The sequence below is a fragment of the Oncorhynchus mykiss genome, chromosome 10 (genome assembly GCF_013265735.2).
Source record: "Oncorhynchus mykiss isolate Arlee chromosome 10, USDA_OmykA_1.1, whole genome shotgun sequence".
NCBI lineage: Eukaryota > Metazoa > Chordata > Actinopteri > Salmoniformes > Salmonidae > Oncorhynchus > Oncorhynchus mykiss.
In genome coordinates, this window is record NC_048574.1 from 79,270,759 (window position 1) to 79,290,237 (window position 19,479).

At 41.6% G+C, this 19,479-nt stretch overlaps 7 non-coding genes across 7 annotated transcripts; all 7 read left to right on the forward strand.

The window, feature by feature from the left end:
• The first annotated feature begins 1,310 nt into the window (after positions 1-1,310).
• On the forward strand, positions 1,311-1,474 carry LOC118937104. The gene has a single exon (XR_005034498.1). It is a non-coding gene; the product is annotated as a U1 spliceosomal RNA (small nuclear RNA).
• A 1,922-nt stretch (positions 1,475-3,396) lies between these two features.
• LOC118937105 lies at positions 3,397-3,560 on the forward strand. The gene has a single exon (XR_005034499.1). It is a non-coding gene; the product is annotated as a U1 spliceosomal RNA (small nuclear RNA).
• Positions 3,561-5,246: 1,686 nt separating this feature from the next.
• LOC118936978 lies at positions 5,247-5,410 on the forward strand. The gene has a single exon (XR_005034403.1). It is a non-coding gene; the product is annotated as a U1 spliceosomal RNA (small nuclear RNA).
• A 2,374-nt stretch (positions 5,411-7,784) lies between these two features.
• On the forward strand, positions 7,785-7,948 carry LOC118937056. The gene has a single exon (XR_005034454.1). It is a non-coding gene; the product is annotated as a U1 spliceosomal RNA (small nuclear RNA).
• Positions 7,949-9,937: 1,989 nt separating this feature from the next.
• LOC118937004 lies at positions 9,938-10,101 on the forward strand. Its single transcript, XR_005034427.1, has one exon. It is a non-coding gene; the product is annotated as a U1 spliceosomal RNA (small nuclear RNA).
• Positions 10,102-11,860: 1,759 nt separating this feature from the next.
• LOC118937003 lies at positions 11,861-12,024 on the forward strand. The gene has a single exon (XR_005034426.1). It is a non-coding gene; the product is annotated as a U1 spliceosomal RNA (small nuclear RNA).
• A 1,707-nt stretch (positions 12,025-13,731) lies between these two features.
• On the forward strand, positions 13,732-13,895 carry LOC118936989. The gene has a single exon (XR_005034413.1). It is a non-coding gene; the product is annotated as a U1 spliceosomal RNA (small nuclear RNA).
• Positions 13,896-19,479: the final 5,584 nt, after the last annotated feature.

The window sequence follows — 19,479 nt, forward strand, 5'->3', positions numbered from 1 at the left end:
TCAAACATTACCATTCCACAAACATTTCCCTGGTCAACCATGCCACAGACATTTCCCTGGTCAATCATTACCATTCCACAGGCATTTCCCTGGTCAACCATTACCATGCCACAGTCATGTCCCTGGTCAAACATTACCATTCCACAGACATTTCCCTGGTCAACCATTACCACGCCACAGTCATGTCCCTGGTCAAACATTACCATTCCACAAACATTTCCCTGGTCAACCATGCCACAGACATTTCCCTGGTCAATCATTACCATTCCACAGGCATTTCCCTGGTCAACCATTACCATGCCACAGTCATGTCCCTGGTCAAACATTACCATTCCACAGACGTTTCCCTGGTCAATCATTACCTTGACAACAGACATGTCCCTGGTCCACTTATTTCCTGATGAAATCAGTCAATAAGATGGATTCTGTTGTTCCAAGATGCAGATCCATTCCACAGACATTTCTGCAGGTTTCTTTTTTTGCAGTGAGAATGTGTAGTGAGGTATTCTGCCAAAAATGTATTTAGGCATATTAAAACACTTCAGTTTAACCCTGATCGCGAGTATCATCCTGTCAATTTACAGATACAATTACAAATACGAGTATGGCCATGTCACTGTACATAGATCTTTCTATTTTCATGTTCTACTGTGTTATTGACTACGTTTGTTTACGTGTAACTCTGTGTTGTTGTTTTTGTCGCACTGCTGTGCTTTATCTTGGCCAGGTCGCAGTTTGTAAATGAGAACTTGTTCCCAACTAGCCTACCTGGTGAAATAAAACAATTAATTAAAAACCACCCATTGTAGCTACTACCGTGTCTTGTTGATGAAGTAGTAGGCTACTGTTTCTCCTCCATATCTGTGGGTCTATGCCGCCACCCTGTGGTCGATGGTGGAATCATATTTTACTGAGAGCAGAAAACAAGCGTGATGAAACTATTCCTACAACGTCTGGAACGCTACAAAACACCAGAAATAAATGGTGTCTTTCGGTTGGCTGTGTGCACGAATGTGATTTCAGCATTTTGGTACATCGCCTACTTGTGTGTTACCAGACCAACATTTAGACCAAAAATGCAATGTATTTAGAATTTCTACCGTGTTGCTTGATGGGAAAATAGTCGGTCCGTGATATAATATAGTAAAACAAAATGTATTGCTTTTTTCTTCGCCTTGTCCGCAATTGTATTCGTAAACGTCATTAAACCCTGTTCAATATGATGTGGTATTATCAGTAGTAGAAGTGGTAACCGTGAGTCAAACACCTTTGTCCTGGAAGGAGTCCTCCTCTACCAACGTGTACAACTCATACTTACCTGGCAAGGGAGACACCGTGATCACGAAGGCGGTTCACCCAGGGCGAGGCTCAGCCATTGCACTCCGGCTGTGCTGACCCCTGCGAATTTCTCAAATGTGGAAATCTCGATTGCATAATTTCTGGTAGTGGGGGACTGCGTTCGCGCTCTCCCCTGATCTTGATGTTAAAAATAATTTAGGGACATATTTAATTACCTGTGTTTTAACTCGCTCTTCTATTGAGTCTCGTGTTGAGAAGGACATTTGTCAACATTTGCATGTTCTTATCAGATGAATGGCTATAGAATGTAGGGTCTGTTTATGAGTCAACTAAGGCCTCAGAGATACATTTTGTCTTCTGATAACCCGGATGTGTGTGATATGTTATTGTAGCACTGGTGATTATGCCTGTCATGTCCTGATAATGTCAAGGAAAAGGCCTACTTGTGAATGGATCATTTTGTGCCCTCAGGACGTAATGTGGATTGAGGTATTTTATTTGCTAGATTATTAAATCATTTATAGGACAGTTTGTCATTTAAGACCACAGTAAATGTCAACCATTACCATGCCACAGTCATTGCCCTGGTCAACCATTACCATTCCACAGTCATTTCCCTGCTCAACCATTACCATGCCACAGACATTTCCCTGGTCAACCATTACCATGCCACAGACATTTCCCTGGTCAATCATTACCATGCCACAGACATTTCCCTGGTCAACCATTACCATGCCACAGACATTTCCCTGGTCAACCATTACCACGCCACAGTCATGTCCCTGGTCAAACATTACCATTCCACAAACATTTCCCTGGTCAACCATGCCACAGACATTTCCCTGGTCAATCATTACCATTCCACAGGCATTTCCCTGGTCAACCATTACCATGCCACAGTCATGTCCCTGGTCAAACATTACCATTCCACAGACATTTCCCTGGTCAACCATTACCACGCCACAGTCATGTCCCTGGTCAAACATTACCATTCCACAAACATTTCCCTGGTCAACCATGCCACAGACATTTCCCTGGTCAATCATTACCATTCCACAGGCATTTCCCTGGTCAACCATTACCATGCCACAGTCATGTCCCTGGTCAAACATTACCATTCCACAGACGTTTCCCTGGTCAACCATTACCTTGACAACAGACATGTCCCTGGTCCACTTATTTCCTGATGAAATCAGTCAATAAGATGGATTCTGTTGTTCCAAGATGCAGATCCATTCCACAGACATTTCTGCAGGTTTCTTTTTTTGCAGTGAGAATGTGTAGTGAGGTATTCTGCCAAAAATGTATTTAGGCATATTAAAACACTTCAGTTTAACCCTGATCGCGAGTATCATCCTGTCAATTTACAGATACAATTACAAATACGAGTATGGCCATGTCACTGTACATAGATCTTTCTATTTTCATGTTCTACTGTGTTATTGACTACGTTTGTTTACGTGTAACTCTGTGTTGTTGTTTTTGTCGCACTGCTGTGCTTTATCTTGGCCAGGTCGCAGTTTGTAAATGAGAACTTGTTCCCAACTAGCCTACCTGGTGAAATAAAACAATTAATTAAAAACCACCCATTGTAGCTACTACCGTGTCTTGTTGATGAAGTAGTAGGCTACTGTTTCTCCTCCATATCTGTGGGTCGTATGCCGCCACCCTGTGGTCGATGGTGGAATCATATTTTACTGAGAGCAGAAAACAAGCGTGATGAAACTATTCCTACAACGTCTGGAACGCTACAAAACACCAGAAATAAATGGTGTCTTTCGGTTGGCTGTGTGCACGAATGTGATTTCAGCATTTTGGTACATCGCCTACTTGTGTGTTACCAGACCAACATTTAGACCAAAAATGCAATGTATTTAGAATTTCTACCGTGTTGCTTGATGGGAAAATAGTCGGTCCGTGATATAATATAGTAAAACAAAATGTATTGCTTTTTTCTTCGCCTTGTCCGCAATTGTATTCGTAAACGTCATTAAACCCTGTTCAATATGATGTGGTATTATCAGTAGTAGAAGTGGTAACCGTGAGTCAAACACCTTTGTCCTGGAAGGAGTAGTCCTCTACCAACGTGTACAACTCATACTTACCTGGCAAGGGAGACACCGTGATCACGAAGGCGGTTCACCCAGGGCGAGGCTCAGCCATTGCACTCCGGCTGTGCTGACCCCTGCGAATTTCTCAAATGTGGAAATCTCGATTGCATAATTTCTGGTAGTGGGGGACTGCGTTCGCGCTCTCCCCTGATCTTGATGTTAAAAATAATTTAGGGACATATTTATTAATTCGATGTGTTTTAACTCGCTTCGTGTTGAGAAGGACATTTGTCAACATTTGCATGTTCTTATCAGATGAATGGCTATAGAATGTAGGGTCTGTTTATGAGTCAACTAAGGCCTCAGAGATACATTGTGTCTTCTGATAACCCGGATGTGTGTGATATGTTATTGTAGCACTGGTGATTATGCCTGTCATGTCCTGATAATGTCAAGGCAAAGGCCTACTTGTGAATGGATCATTTTGTGCCCTCATGATGTAATCTGGATTGAGGTCTTTCATTTGCTAGAATATTAAATAATTTATAGGAGAGTTTGTAATTTAAGACCACAGTACATGTCAACCATTACAATGCCACAGAAATTTCCCTGGTCAACTATTACCATGAAAACAGACATTTCCCTGGTCAACCATTACCATGACAACAGACATTTCCCTGGTCAACCATTACCATTCCACAGTCATTTCACGGTCAACCATTACCATGACAACAGACATTTCCCTGGTCAACCATTACCATGCCACAGTCATTGCCCTGGTCAACCATTACCTTGACAACAGACATTTCCCTGGTTAAACATTACCATTCCACAGACATTTCCCTGGTCAACCATTACCTTGACAACAGACATTTCCCTGGTCAACCATTACCATTCCACGGACATGTCCCTGGTCTACAATGCCACAAACATTTCCCTGGTCAACCATTACCATGCCACAGACATGTCCCTGGTCCACTTATTTCCTGATGAAATCAGTCAATAAGATGGATTCTGTTGTTCCAAGATGCAGATCCATTCCACAGACATTTCTGCAGGTTTTTTTTTTGCAGTGAGAATGTGTAGTGAGGTATTCTGCCAAAAATGTATTTAGGCATATTAAAACACTTCAGTTTAACCCTGATCGCGAGTATCATCCTGTCAATTTACAGATACAATTACAAATACGAGTATGGCCATGTCACTGTACATAGATCTTTCTATTTTCATGTTCTACTGTGTTATTGACTACGTTTGTTTACGTGTAACTCTGTGTTGTTGTTTTTGTCGCACTGCTGTGCTTTATCTTGGCCAGGTCGCAGTTTGTAAATGAGAACTTGTTCCTAACTAGCCTACCTGGTGAAATAAAACAATTAATTAAAAACCACCCATTGTAGCTACTACCGTGTCTTGTTGATGAAGTAGTAGGCTACTGTTTCTCCTCCATATCTGTGGGTCGTATGCCACCCTGTGGTCGATGGTGGAATCATATTTTACTGAGAGCAGAAAACAAGCGTGATGAAACTATTCCTACAACGTCTGGAACGCTACAAAACACCAGAAATAAATGGTGTCTTTCGGTTGGCTGTGTGCACGAATGTGATTTCAGCATTTTGGTACATCGCCTACTTGTGTGTTACCAGACCAACATTTAGACCAAAAATGCAATGTATTTAGAATTTCTACCGTGTTGCTTGATGGGAAAATAGTCGGTCCGTGATATAATATAGTAAAACAAAATGTATTGCTTTTTTCTTCGCCTTGTCCGCAACTGTATTCGTAAACGTCATTAAACCCTGTTCAATATGATGTGGTATTATCAGTAGTAGAAGTGGTAACCGTGAGTCAAACACCTTTGTCCTGGAAGGAGTAGTCCTCTACCAACGTGTACAACTCATACTTACCTGGCAAGGGAGACAGCGTGATCACGAAGGCGGTTCACCCAGGGCGAGGCTCAGCCATTGCACTCCGGCTGTGCTGACCCCTGCGAATTTCTCAAATGTGGAAATCTCGATTGCATAATTTCTGGTAGTGGGGGACTGCGTTCGCGCTCTCCCCTGATCTTGATGTTAAAAATAATTTAGGGACATATTTATTAATTCGATGTGTTTTAACTCGCTTCGTGTTGAGAAGGACATTTGTCAACATTTGCATGTTCTTATCAGATGAATGGCTATAGAATGTAGGGTCTGTTTATGAGTCAACTAAGGCCTCAGAGATACATTTTGTCTTCTGTTAACCCGGATGTGTGTGATATGTTATTGTAGCACTGGTGATTATGCCTGTCATGTCCTGATAATGTCAAGGCAAAGGCCTACTTGTGAATGGATCATTTTGTGCCCTCATGATGTAATCTGGATTGAGGTCTTTCATTTGCTAGAATATTAAATAATTTATAGGAGAGTTTGTAATTTAAGACCACAGTACATGTCAACCATTACAATGCCACAGAAATTTCCCTGGTCAACTATTACCATGAAAACAGACATTTCCCTGGTCAACCATTACCATGACAACAGACATTTCCCTGGTCAACCATTACCATGCCACAGTCATGTCCCTGGTCAAACATTACCATGACAACAGACATTTCCCTCGTCAACTATTACCATGACAACAGACATTTCCCTGGTCAACCATTACCATGAAAACAGACATTTCCCTGGTCAACCATTACCATGACAACAGACATTTCCCTGGTCAACCATTACCATTCCACAGTCATTTCACGGTCAACCATTACCATGACAACAGACATTTCCCTGGTCAACCATTACCATGCCACAGTCATTGCCCTGGTCAACCATTACCTTGACAACAGACATTTCCCTGGTTAAACATTACCATTCCACAGACATTTCCCTGGTCAACCATTACCTTGACAACAGACATTTCCCTGGTCAACCATTACCATTCCACGGACATGTCCCTGGTCTACAATGCCACAAACATTTCCCTGGTCAACTATTACCATGACAACAGACATTTCCCTGGTCAACCATTACCATGAAAACAGACATTTCCATGGTCAACCATTACCATGACAACAGACATTTCCCTGGTCAACCATTACCATTCCACAGTCATTTCAAGGTCAACCATTACCATGACAACAGACATTTCCCTGGTCAACCATTACCATGCCACAGTCATTGCCCTGGTCAAACATTACCATGCCACAGACATTTCCCTGGTCAAACATTACCATGCCACAGACATTTCCCTGGTCAACCATTGCCACGCCACAGTCATGTCCCTGGTCAAACATTACCATTCCACAGACATTTCCCTGGTCAACCATGCCACAGACATTTCCCTGGTCAATCATTGCCATTCCACAGGCATTTCCCTGGTCAACCATTACCATGCCACAGTCATGTCCCTGGTTAAACATTACCATTCCACAGACATTTCCCTGGTCAACCATTACCATTCCACAAACATGTCCCTGGTCTACAATGCCACAGATATTTCCCTGGTCAACCATTACCATGCCACAGACATGTCCCTGGTACACTTATTTCCTGATGAAATCAGTCAATAAGATGGATTCTGTTGTTCCAAGATGCAGATCCATTCCACAGACATTTCTGCAGGTTTTTTTTTTTGCAGTGAGAATGTGTAGTGAGGTATTCTGCCAAAAATGTATTTAGGCATATTAAAACACTTCAGTTTAACCCTGATCGTGAGTATCATCCTGTCAATTTACAGATACAATTACAAATACGAGTACGGCCATGTCACTGTACATAGATCTTTCTATTTTCATGTTCTACTGTGTTCTTGACTACGTTTGTTTACGTGTAACTCTGTGTTGTTGTTTTTGTCGCACTGCTGTGCTTTATCTTGGCCAGGTCGCAGTTTGTAAATGAGAACTTGTTCCCAACTAGCCTACCTGGTGAAATAAAACAATTAATTAAAAACCACCCATTGTAGCTACTACCGTGTCTTGTTGATGAAGTAGTAGGCTACTGTTTCTCCTCCATATCTGTGGGTCGTATGCCACCCTGTGGTCGATGGTGGAATCATATTTTACTGAGAGCAGAAAACAAGCGTGATGAAACTATTCCTACAACGTCTGGAACGCTACAAAACACCAGAAATAAGTGGTGTCTTTCGGTTGGCTGTGTGCACGAATGTGATTTCAGCATTTTGGTACATCGCCTACTTGTGTGTAACCAGACGGACATTTAGACAACAAATGCAATGTATATAGAATTTCTACCGTGTTGCTTGATGGGAAAATAGTCGGTCCGTGATATAATATAGTAAAACAAAATGTATTGCTTTTTTTTCGCCTTGTCCGCAACTGTATTCGTAAACGTCATTAAACCCTGTTCAATATGATGTGGTATTATCAGTAGTAGAAGTGGTAACCGTGAGTCAAACACCTTTGTCCTGGAAGTAGTGCTCCTCTACCAACGTGTACAACTCATACTTACCTGGCAAGGGAGACACCGTGATCACGAAGGCGGTTCACCCAGGGCGAGGCTCAGCCATTGCACTCCGGCTGTGCTGACCCCTGCGATTTTCTCAAATGTGGAAATCTCGATTGCATAATTTCTGGTAGTGGGGGACTGCGTTCGCGCTCTCCCCTGATCTTGATGTTAAAAATCATTTAGGGACATATTTCATTCGATGTGTTTTAACTCGCTCTTCTATTGAGTTTCGTGTTGAGAAGGACATTTGTCAACATTTGCATCTTCTTATCAGATGAATGGCTACAGAATGTAGGGTCTGTTTATGAGTCAACTAAGGCCTCAGAGATACATTTTGTCTTCTGATAACCCGGATGTGTGTGATATGTTATTGTAGCACTGGTGATTATGCCTGTCATGTCCTGATAATGTCAAGGAAAAGGCCTACTTGTGAATGGATCATTTTGTGCCCTCATGATGTAATCTGGATTGAGGTCTTTCATTTGCTAGAATATTAACTAATTTATAGGAGAGTTTGTAATTTAAAACCACAGTACATGTCAACCATTACAATGCCACAGAAATTTCCCTGGTCAACTATTACAATGAAAACAGACATTTCCCTGGTCAACCATTACCATGACAACAGACATTTCCCTGGTCAACTATTACCATGACAACAGACATTTCCCTGGTCAACCATTACCATGAAAACAGACATTTCCATGGTCAACCATTACCATGACAACAGACATTTCCCTGGTCAACCATTACCATTCCACAGTCATTTCACGGTCAACCATTACCATGACAACAGACATTTCCCTGGTCAACCATTACCATGCCACAGTCATTGCCCTGGTCAAACATTACCATGCCACAGACATTTCCCTGGTCAAACATTACCATGCCACAGACATTTCCCTGGTCAACCATTGCCACGCCACAGTCATGTCCCTGGTCAAACATTACCATTCCACAGACATTTCCCTGGTCAACCATGCCACAGACATTTCCCTGGTCAATCATTGCCATTCCACAGGCATTTCCCTGGTCAACCATTACCATGCCACAGTCATGTCCCTGGTTAAACATTACCATTCCACAGACATTTCCCTGGTCAACCATTACCTTGACAACAGACATTTCCCTGGTCAACCATTACCATTCCACAAACATGTCCCTGGTCTACAATGCCACAGACATTTCCCTGGTCAACCATTACCATGCCACAGACATGTCCCTGGTACACTTATTTCCTGATGAAATCAGTCAATAAGATGGATTCTGTTGTTCCAAGATGCAGATCCATTCCACAGACATTTCTGCAGGTTTTTTTTTTGCAGTGAGAATGTGTAGTGAGGTATTCTGCCAAAAATGTATTTAGGCATATTAAAACACTTCAGTTTAACCCTGATCGCGAGTATCATCCTGTCAATTTACAGATACAATTACAAATACGAGTACGGCCATGTCACTGTACATAGATCTTTCTATTTTCATGTTCTACTGTGTTATTGACTACGTTTGTTTACGTGTAACTCTGTGTTGTTGTTTTTGTCGCACTGCTGTGCTTTATCTTGGCCAGATCGCAGTTTGTAAATGAGAACTTGTTCCTAACTAGCCTACCTGGTGAAATAAAACAATTAATTAAAAACCACCCATTGTAGCTACTACCGTGTCTTGTTGATGAAGTAGTAGGCTACTGTTTCTCCTCCATATCTGTGGGTCGTATGCCACCCTGTGGTCGATGGTGGAATCATATTTTACTGAGAGCAGAAAACAAGCGTGATGAAACTATTCCTACAACGTCTGGAACGCTACAAAACACCAGAAATAAATGGTGTCTTTCGGTTGGCTGTGTGCACGAATGTGATTTCAGCATTTTGGTACATCGCCTACTTGTGTGTTACCAGACCAACATTTAGACCAAAAATGCAATGTATTTAGAATTTCTACCGTGTTGCTTGATGGGAAAATAGTCGGTCCGTGATATAATATAGTAAAACAAAATGTATTGCTTTTTTCTTCGCCTTGTCCGCAACTGTATTCGTAAACGTCATTAAACCCTGTTCAATATGATGTGGTATTATCAGTAGTAGAAGTGGTAACCGTGAGTCAAACACCTTTGTCCTGGAAGGAGTACTCCTCTACCAACGTGTACAACTCATACTTACCTGGCAAGGCAGACACCGTGATCACGAAGGCGGTTCACCCAGGGCGAGGCTCAGCCATTGCACTCCGGCTGTGCTGACCCCTGCGAATTTCTCAAATGTGGAAATCTCGATTGCATAATTTCTGGTAGTGGGGGACTGCGTTCGCGATCTCCCCTGATCTTGATGTTAAAAATAATGGAGGAATGTGTTAATAAATTCGGAGTTCTATTGAGTTTCGTGTTGAGAAGGAGATTTTTTACTTATCAGATGAATGACTGGGGTCTGTTTATAAGTCAACTAAAGGCCTCAGAGATACATTTCTGTCTTCTGATAACCCGGATGTGTGTGATATGTTATTGTAGCACTGGTGATTATGCCTGTCATGTCCTGATAATGTCAAGGAAAAGGCCTACTTGTGAATGGATCATTTTGTGCCCTCAGGACGTAATGTGGATTGAGGTATTTTATTTGCTAGATTATTAAATCATTTATAGGACAGTTTGTCATTTAAGACCACAGTAAATGTCAACCATTACCATGCCACAGTCATTGCCCTGGTCAACCATTACCATTCCACAGTCATTTCCCTGCTCAACCATTACCATGCCACAGACATTTCCCTGGTCAACCATTACCATGCCACAGACATTTCCCTGGTCAATCATTACCATGCCACAGACATTTCCCTGGTCAACCATTACCATGCCACAGACATTTCCCTGGTCAACCATTACCACGCCACAGTCATGTCCCTGGTCAAACATTACCATTCCACAGACATTTCCCTGGTCAACCATTACCATTCCACAGACATTTCCCTGGTCAACCATTACCATTCCACAGACATGTCCCTGGTCTACAATGCCACAGACATTTCCCTGGTCAACCATTACCATGCCACAGACATTTCCCTGGTCAACCATTACCATTCCACAGACATGTCCCTGGTCTACAATGCCACAGACATTTCCCTGGTCAACCATTACCATGCCACAGACATGTCCCTGGTCCACTTATTTCCTGATGAAATCAGTCAATAAGATGGATTCTGTTGTTCCAAGATGCAGATCCATTCCACAGACATTTCTGCAGGTTTTTTTTTTTTTGCGGTGAGAATGTGTAGTGAGGTATTCTGCCAAAAATGTATTTAGGCATATTAAAACACTTCAGTTTAACCCTGATCGCGAGTATCATCCTGTCAATTTACAGATACAATTACAAATACGAGTATGGCCATGTCACTGTACATAGATCTTTCTATTTTCATGTTCTACTGTGTTATTGACTACGTTTGTTTACGTGTAACTCTGTGTTGTTGTTTTTGTCGCACTGCTGTGCTTTATCTTGGCCAGGTCGCAGTTTGTAAATGAGAACTTGTTCCCAACTAGCCTACCTGGTGAAATAAAACAATTAATTAAAAACCACCCATTGTAGCTACTACCGTGTCTTGTTGATGAAGTAGTAGGCTACTGTTTCTCCTCCATATCTGTGGGTCGTATGCCGCCACCCTGTGGTCGATGGTGGAATCATATTTTACTGAGAGCAGAAAACAAGCGTGATGAAACTATTCCTACAACGTCTGGAACGCTACAAAACACCAGAAATAAATGGTGTCTTTCGGTTGGCTGTGTGCACGAATGTGATTTCAGCATTTTGGTACATCGCCTACTTGTGTGTTACCAGACCAACATTTAGACCAAAAATGCAATGTATTTAGAATTTCTACCGTGTTGCTTGATGGGAAAATAGTCGGTCCGTGATATAATATAGTAAAACAAAATGTATTGCTTTTTTCTTCGCCTTGTCCGCAACTGTATTCGTAAACGTCATTAAACCCTGTTCAATATGATGTGGTATTATCAGTAGTAGAAGTGGTAACCGTGAGTCAAACACCTTTGTCCTGGAAGGAGTACTCCTCTACCAACGTGTACAACTTATACTTACCTGGCAAGGAAGACACCGTGATCACGAAGGCGGTTCACCCAGGGCGAGGCTCAGCCATTGCACTCCGGCTGTGCTGACCCCTGCGAATTTCTCAAATGTGGAAATCTCGATTGCATAATATCTGGTAGTGGGGGACTGCGTTCGCGCTCTCCTCTGATCTTGATGTTAAAAATAATTTAGGGACATATTTATTAATTCGATGTGTTTTAACTCGCTCTTCTATTGAGTTTCGTGTTGAGAAGGACATTTGTCAACATTTGCATGTTCTTATCAGATGAATGGCTATAGAATGTAGGGTCTGTTTATGAGTCAACTAAGGCCTCAGTGATACATTTTGTCTTCTGATAACCCGGATGTGTGTGATATGTTATTGTAGCACTGGTGATTATGCCTGTCATGTCCTGATAATGTCAAGGCAAAGGCCTACTTGTGAATGGATCATTTTGTGCCCTCATGATGTAATCTGGATTGAGGTCTTTCATTTGCTAGAATATTAAATAATTTATAGGAGAGTTTGTAATTTAAGACCACAGTACATGTCAACCATTACAATGCCACAGAAATTTCCTTGGTCAACTATTACCATGAAAACAGACATTTCCCTGGTCAACCATTACCATGACAACAGACATTTCCCTGGTCAACCATTACCATGCCACAGTCATGTCCCTGGTCAAACATTACCATGACAACAGACATTTCCCTCGTCAACTATTACCATGACAACAGACATTTCCCTGGTCAACCATTACCATGAAAACAGACATTTCCCTGGTCAACCATTACCATGACAACAGACATTTCCCTGGTCAACCATTACCTTGACAACAGACATTTCCCTGGTCAACCATTACCATTCCACGGACATGTCCCTGGTCTACAATGCCACAAACATTTCCCTGGTCAACCATTACCATGCCACAGACATGTCCCTGGTCCACTTATTTCCTGATGAAATCAGTCAATAAGATGGATTCTGTTGTTCCAAGATGCAGATCCATTCCACAGACATTTCTGCAGGTTTTTTTTTTTGCAGTGAGAATGTGTAGTGAGGTATTCTGCCAAAAATGTATTTAGGCATATTAAAACACTTCAGTTTAACCCTGATCGCGAGTATCATCCTGTCAATTTACAGATACAATTACAAATACGAGTATGGCCATGTCACTCTACATAGATCTTTCTATTTTCATGTTCTACTGTGTTATTGACTACGTTTGTTTACGTGTAACTCTGTGTTGTTGTTTTTGTCGTATTGCTTTGCTTTATTCTTGGCCAGGTCGCAGTTTGAAAATGAGAACTTGTTCCCAACTGGCCGACCTGGCTAAATAAAGGTCAAATAAAATAAACACCCTTGTAGCTACTACTGTGTCTTTATTGACGTTAAAGTAGTAGGCTACTGTTTCTCCTCCGCATCTGTGGGTCGTATGCCACCCTGTGGTCGATGGTGGAATCATATTTTACTGAGAGCAGAAAACAAGCGTGATGAAACTATTCCTACAACGTCTGGAACGCTACAAAACACCAGAAATAAATGGTGTCTTTCGGTTGGCTGTGTGCACGAATGTGATTTCAGCATTTTGGTACATCGCCTACTTGTGTGTTACCAGACCAACATTTAGACCAAAAATGCAATGTATTTAGAATTTCTACCGTGTTGCTTGATGGGAAAATAGTCGGTCCGTGATATAATATAGTAAAACAAAATGTATTGCTTTTTTCTTCGCCTTGTCCGCAACTGTATTCGTAAACGTCATTAAACCCTGTTCAATATGATGTGGTATTATCAGTAGTAGAAGTGGTAACCGTGAGTCAAACACCTTTGTCCTGGAAGGAGTACTCCTCTACCAACGTGTACAACTCATACTTACCTGGCAAGGGAGACACCGTGATCACGAAGGCGGTTCACCCAGGGCGAGGCTCAGCCATTGCACTCCGGCTGTGCTGACTCCTGCGAATTTCTCAAATGTGGAAATCTTGATTGCATAATTTCTGGTAGTGGGGGACTGCGTTCGCGCTCTCCCCTGATCTTGATGTAAAAAGTAATCTCATTTTGAAATGTCAGGTGTGACCGAGGGAAGCCATAACCTCTGTCTTGGATCAAACTATGGAACTGTACTGCAACAATTAGAATGGTATGGAATATAATAGAATGGAATAAAATCGAGTATTATAAATGAATACCACTATATTACAACTATCACGCTGTAAAATATAACAAATCTATTATTTTGCGTTGGTCACCAGCTGTGTAACAGGATAACACATGTATAAAATCAAATGCATTCATAAAGCCCTTCGTACATCAGCTGATTATAAGAATGAGTTAAACACATAAACAAAACAGAAGCTGTATAACAGTCTAAATAAGGTTTATAACAGTCTAAATAAGGTTTATAACAGTTTAAATAAGGTTTATAACAGTTTTTGTATTGGTCAGATAATTATTAATATGATCACCTAAGGACTGCTGTAAAATAATCAAGTCAAGGACATGTTATTGGGGCCAGTGGCACTGTGTGTTACGCCATATAGTCTCCCCATTGTTTCCCATTATATTTCTTAGTTCCACCTGCAGGTCTCAGGTGATAGCAGGTGATCAACACACCTCAGGACCGTGCTGCCTATGTGAATTCCCCTGTCTGTCTTTCTCTGCGTGTGTGTCCAGATAAATGTATCTCTCTCCCTCCCTCCCTCTCTATCTCTCTCTTTGCTCTCTCGCTCCCTATCCCTCCTTCCTTCCCCCCTCTCTGTCTCTCTCCTTGCTCGCTCTCTATTTCTTTCATGCTCCTGTTTTTTTCTCTCTCTCTCTGCTATCTATCTGCTCTCTCTCTCTCTCTCTCTCTCTCTCTCTCTCTCTTTCATGCTCCTGTTTCTCTCTCTCTCTCTCTATCTGCCTCTCTCTGCTTCTCTGTCTCTTTCTCTCTCTCTCTGTCTCTCTCTCTCTCTCTTTCTCTCTCTCTCTCTCTCTCTCTCTCTCTCTCTCTCTCTCTCTCTCAAATTCAAATTCAAATTCAAATTCAAGCTGCTTTATTGGCATGAAAAACATTGTGTCAATATTGCCAAAGCAACAATGTATACAATATACATTGTAACAAAATTATAAATGATAGCAAATAATAATATAAAATGGTAGTAAATAATAATACAAAATTAAATACAAAAATAATAACAATAAAATGGTAACAGTCTACAGTAAACATTAATAATTATAGTAATAACAATAATAGTAATAATAAGTAAGTTACTGTTTACTATGCAGATGTTATTATTCAGTGTCCCTCAGGCTATGGCAGGAAAATACATATTTGGCTGCAAGAGGAGCCATTGCTCCTTCGCCCATGAGTATTCTTAGTTTTTCCTCTGGGTTCAATTTGTAAAAATTTGGAATATATGTAGTCATTTCTGTGAATAATGAATCTCTTTGTGAGGAATATTTATCACAGTAAAGGAGAAAGTGCATCTCTGTCTCTACCTCCCCTGTCATGCAGTGACCACATACACGCTCCTCTTTGGGTAGCCATGTCTTTTTATGTCTGCCGGTTTCTATTGCCAATCGGTGGTCACTTAGCCTGTACTTGGTAAGGATCTGTCTCTGCTTCGTATCTCTGACAGAGTAGAGATAATCAGCCAATTCATATTCTCTGTTTAGGGTCAGATAGCAATTTAGTCGGCTTTGGGATTTTGTTTCGTTTTTCCAGTATTGTAAATATGATTCCTTTGATTGGTTCATGATTTTGCTTATTGGAATTCTTTCTTTTGAAGCAGTGCTGGCGTCAGCTTGGTTGGTGAGGTCCAACACCATCTGACTGAGAGGGCTCGTTTCTGGGCTCAGCTCTTGGGCTTGAAGTGCTTTAAATTGCAGACTCGAATTTGGACTTGAATTTAGATGTAGCCAAAATTTTAATGATCTTTTCTGTATTTTCATTATTACTGGAAAACGGCCCAATTCTGCCCTACATGCATTAGTTGGTGTATTTCTCTGGACTTGTAGAATTTTCCGACAGAATTCTGCATGTAGGGCTTCAATTGGATGTTTGTCCCACATTTTAAAATCCAGTTTATTGAGTGGCCCCCAAACCTCACTTCCATAAAGTGCTATTGGTAGGATTACACTGTCAAATATTTTAGTCCAAATTCTAATTGGGATGTTGATTTTGAATAATTTCATTTTTATTGCATACATTGCTCTGCGGGCTTTTTCTTTGAGTGCCTTCACTGCCATATTAAAGTTTCCCGATGCAGATATGGTCAGACCAAGGTAGGTGTAATGTTTTGTGTGTTCAATTAAGGTGTTGTTCAGGGTGAATTTACATTTGTGTTTCTGACATCTGGGTTTTTTTTGGAAAATCATGATTTTAGTTTTTTGGAAATTTACTGCCAGGGCCCAATTATGGCAATATTGCTCCAGAATATTAATGTTTTGTTGAAGACCTTCTTTGGTTGGTGATAGAAGTACCAAGTCATCAGCATATAGCAGGTATTTCACCTCTGTGTCAAATAGTGTGAGTCCTGGGGCTGGAGATTGGTCCAACATGTCTGCTAATTCATTGATATAAATGTTGAAAAGATTTGGACTCAAATTGCAGCCTTGTCTCACACCTCGACATTGTGAAAAAAATTCTGTTCTTTGGTTTTTGATTTTTATTGCACACTTGTTTTCTGTGTACATACATTTTATTAAGTCATACACCTTACCACCAAGCCCACTTTGTAGAATTTTGTAGAATAGCCCTTCATGCCAAATCGAATCAAATGCTTTTTTAAAGTCAATAAAGCAAGCAAAGATTTTGCCCTCTTTTTTTTGGTGGACGTGTTTATTAATTAGTGTGTGTAAGGTGTATATATGGTCAGTAGTGCGATGGTTAGGGAGAAAGCCAATTTGACATTTACTTATTACATTTTTTTCTTGAAGAAAGGTTTGAATTCTTGAATTCAAAATGCTACAGAAAATCTTTCCCAAGTTACTGTTGACGCAAATTCCCCTGTAATTATTGGGGTCTGATTTGTCTCCACTTTTGTGGATAGGGGAGATGAGCCCCTGGTTCCAGACATCAGGGAAGCAGCCAGAAGTTAAAACCATGTTGAACAATTTGAAATTTGAAAGTTGAACATGTTGAAAAATCTCTCTCTCTCTGTCTCTGTCTCTCTCTCTCTCTCTCTGTCTCTCTCTGTCTCTCTCTCTCTGTCTCTGTCTCTCTCTCTCTCTCTCTCTCTCTCTCTCTCTCTCTCTCTCTGTCTCTGTCTCTCTCTCTCTCTCTGTCTCTCTCTCTCTCTGTCTCTGTCTCTCTCTCTCTCTCTCTGTCTCTCTCTGTCTCTCTCTCTCTGTCTCTGTCTCTCTCTCTCTCTCTCTCTCTCTCTCTCTCTCTCTCTCTCTCTCTGTCTCTGTCTCTCTCTCTCTCTCTCTCTGTCTCTCTCTGTCTCTCTCTCTCTGTCTCTGTCTCTCTCTCTCTCTCTCTCTCTCTCTCTCTCTCTCTCTCTCTCTCTCTCTCTGTCTCTGTCTCTGTCTCTCTCTCTCTCTCTCTCTCTCTGTCTCTCTCTCTCTGTCTCTGTCTCTCTCTCTCTCTCTCTCTCTCTCTCTCTCTCTCTCTCTCTCTCTCTCTCTCTCTCTCTCTCTCTCTCTCCCTCTCTCTCTCTCTCTCTCCCTCTCTCTCTCTCTCTCTCTCTCTCTCTCTCTCTCTCTCTCTCTCTCTCTCTCTCTCTCTCTCCCTCCCACTGTGTGTCATAAATGGACTGATAGTGGGACCCGGAGCCAGAAGAGGGGCACATTTAGTCGGCCATAAACCTCCTAAACACCACGTGTCTCTGATAGACAGATAGAACGGACAGATAACAGAGAGAGGAGGGGAGGGGGGATACAGAGAGAGAGAGAGAGAGAGAGAGAGAGAGAGAGAGGAGGGGGGTACAGAGAGAGAGAGAGAGAGAGAGAGAGCGAGAGAGGAGGGGGGTACAGAGAGAGAGAGAGAGAGAGAGAGAGAGAGAGAGAGAGAGGAGGGGGGTACAGCGAGAGAGAGGGAGAGAGATAGAGGGGGGGATACAGAGAGAGAGAGAGGGGGTGGGTAGAGAGAGAGAGAGACAGAAAGAGAGACACAGAGAGAGACACAGAGAGAGACAGAGAGAGAGAGAGAGAGAGAGAGAGAGAGAGAGGGGGGGATACAGAGAGAGAGAGAGGTAGAGAGAGAGAGGGAGGGGGGGGATACAGAGAGAGAGGGGGCAGACATGGCTCTCAAGAGAAGACAAGCAATGTGCTCACTGCCCACAAAATGAGGTGGTAACTGAGCTTCACTTCCATACCTCCTGCCCAATGTATGTCCACATTAGAGACACATATGACAGACTCACAAAGAATTTGAAAACAAATAGAACATTGATAAATCCCTTATCTGTTAGGCGAAGTGTGTCGTCACAGCAACAAGATGTTTGGCCCGTTGCCATGACAAAAGGGCAACCAGTGGAACTCACAAACAACATTCTAAATATAGCCTATATTTTACCTGTCACACCCTGACCATAGTTTGCTTTGTATGTTTCTATGTTTTGTTTGGTCAGGGTGTGATCTGAGTGGGCATTCTATTCTACTCACTCACTCACTCAGTCATTCACTCACTCACTCACTCACAACAGGTGTTGTATTCGGTGCAGGTCTCTCTACCTGTAAGGTCCTGTTGTATTCGATGCATGTATGAGTGAGTGAGTGAGTGAGTGAGTGAGTGAGTGAGTGAGTGAGTGAGTGAGTGAGTGAGTGAGTGAGTGAGTGATAGCAGAGAGAGAGAGAGAGAGACAGAGAGCTTTGTCAATTCGTATGAATGAATAATCTTGTAAAACATGTATAAATATATATTCTGTTCAAATCAATCTCCATTTATTTTGTGTCATATTATCATCCCACATCATCAACACACTTAGATAATCGCACTGTTCAACAATAAATGACTAAAAGACGTGTACATTCATCACAGTCAGTCAACCACTCCTTGGGTGCATAATTACCATATTTAATTTAAATAACTTACATCATGATAACACCTTAAAACGATGTGTTGCGATCATCACAATAGTCTGAATACACAATATTAATACATTCATTATACAGATGTGTATTTTCATAAAAGTCAAGGAATAAATCTGCTGATAAAAGTAGCAAAATGATGAGTGGTTTGTCTTAAGGACAGATCCTGTTTGTCTTAAGGACAGATCCTGTTTGTCTTAAGGACAGATCCTGTTTGTCTTAAGGACAGATCCTGTTTGTCTTAAGGACAGATCCTGTTTGTCTTAAGGACAGATCCTGTTTGTCTTAAGGACAGATCCTGTTTGTCTTAAGGACAGATCCTGTTTGTCTTAAGGACAGATCCTGTTTGTCTTAAGGACAGATCCTGTTTGTCTTAAGGACAGATCCTGTTTGTCTTAAGGACAGATCCTGTTTGTCTTAAGGACAGGTCCTGTTGTCCCTGTTACAGGTCCTGTTTGTCTTAAGGACAGATCCTGTTGTCCCTGTTACAGATCCTGTTGTCTCTGTTACAGGTCCTGTTTGTCTTAAGGACAGGTCCTGTTTGTCTTAAGGACAGATCCTGTTTGTCTTAAGGACAGGTCCTATTGTCCCTGTTACAGGTC